At 41.6% G+C, this 1,522-nt stretch overlaps 1 pseudogene; it reads right to left on the bottom strand.

Annotated features, from left to right (window-relative positions):
• Positions 1–765: 765 nt before the first annotated feature.
• On the bottom strand, positions 766–1,302 carry LOC123453327 (annotated as a pseudogene).
• Positions 1,303–1,522: the final 220 nt, after the last annotated feature.

Below are 1,522 nucleotides of genomic sequence, written 5' to 3'. Positions count from 1 at the left end.
GTCCCAGCTTGGAAATGTTGCAGCTTGCTCCAGCCAGAAATTGTTCAGTGTTTCCAATTAGAAGCTGATTGACACTTTTCTTTTTTTAATTTTTAAGTGTTTTTTTTTTAATCGAAACCTAACAAATTGTCTACTTACATTTCCTCACAAAACCACACACTGGGTAATAACTAAGTCTCTAGGCAACATATTCAAAACTGTGATTAAAAATTTAAAAAAATCCGCCGCCCCCCCAAAATAGTAAGGAAACAAAAACCAAACCCCAGTCCTCAGGTTCAATGAAGAGAACCCAGCTACACACGAGCTAATCAAGAGCAGTGTCCTGCTTGGCTCAGGAGGCTGGAGACATCCTAACAACTCTAATCAGAGCATTAACTTCAAGTTGCCTGCTTCCACTTTCCAACTCTTGAATAAAGATCCTAGTTTTTCTGTTACAAAACCCCTCTCATAAGTTGTTTTATTTACAATGGCAACTCTGAAAAGTTCACTGAAATTAACTGGACAATAAACCAGGCAGAAATCGCTTTACAGAAGATAGAAAAAGCCCAAGATGCCACGCTCTCCAGAGAACCCATAGCTCAGTTTTATTGAGAGTAAAGAAAGACAACTTTCACTCACACTTGAAGGAACTCCTCCTTTAACTTGGAATCTACTCAGACTCCACATGCAAGGAGGGTACTATTATGCTAATACAATTGATTTGCTGCTGCATTTCCCTACTGTTTGTTTAATATTAACATTATAAACAGAGCAGTGCAGCTAGTATTTGGAACAATCCTTATAGTGTTACAGTGTCAGGCACAACCTTTTATTTCTCTTCACACCACTGGTTCTCTTTGCGCACCTGGGCCTCTTCCTCTTCGGTAAAGTCATTTTTGATATTGAAGGTTTTGCGGATCTCCTCAGGAGTCTTCCCCTTAATCATATTGGCAACAGTCTTGCATGTAACATCCAGCAAACCTTTGATGTCTAAGTAGTTTGCAGCCAGAATAAGTTCAAAAAGTGTTCCTTGGTCAACTTTCAGGAATTCTTGGTCCCACACAGGGATATCATCAGTCTGCTTCTCTTTGTTCTCATCATCCTCAGGAGGAGGAGGGTCTTCCTTATGGTGGGTGCACCACTGAATGACCTTTTTTTTAGTACTGCTGCATTAACATTTGGTGGGGGAGCTGGGTCACCATCTCCTTCATCATCCATTCCCAAATCTTCCAACATGGTTTTGATGGTCACAGACTGCTTGGCAATTTCTACATCAATTTCAAATATCTCTCCATCAGAACTTTGCAACTTAATTGAAGGCATGGTGTTGGGGTCAGCACCACAGGCCAGAGGCCAACGGGGAACAGCAAGGTGTCCACGCACGGGAGAAAAAGATGGACGACAAGGCCACCTGATTGACACTTTTCTATCAAGTGTTCCCAGCTCTGTGGTGGTCATTTAAGGGGAAATGTGGTCTGTGGACAAGGAGTGACTATCTACTTGGGGAAAGGAAGTAATGTGGATGAATTTGTTTAAACTCAGC

This window comes from Jaculus jaculus, chromosome 11, assembly GCF_020740685.1.
Source record: "Jaculus jaculus isolate mJacJac1 chromosome 11, mJacJac1.mat.Y.cur, whole genome shotgun sequence".
NCBI lineage: Eukaryota > Metazoa > Chordata > Mammalia > Rodentia > Dipodidae > Jaculus > Jaculus jaculus.
The sequence above is the reverse complement of the archived record's forward strand: the minus strand, read 5'-3'. Positions and strand labels throughout refer to the sequence as shown.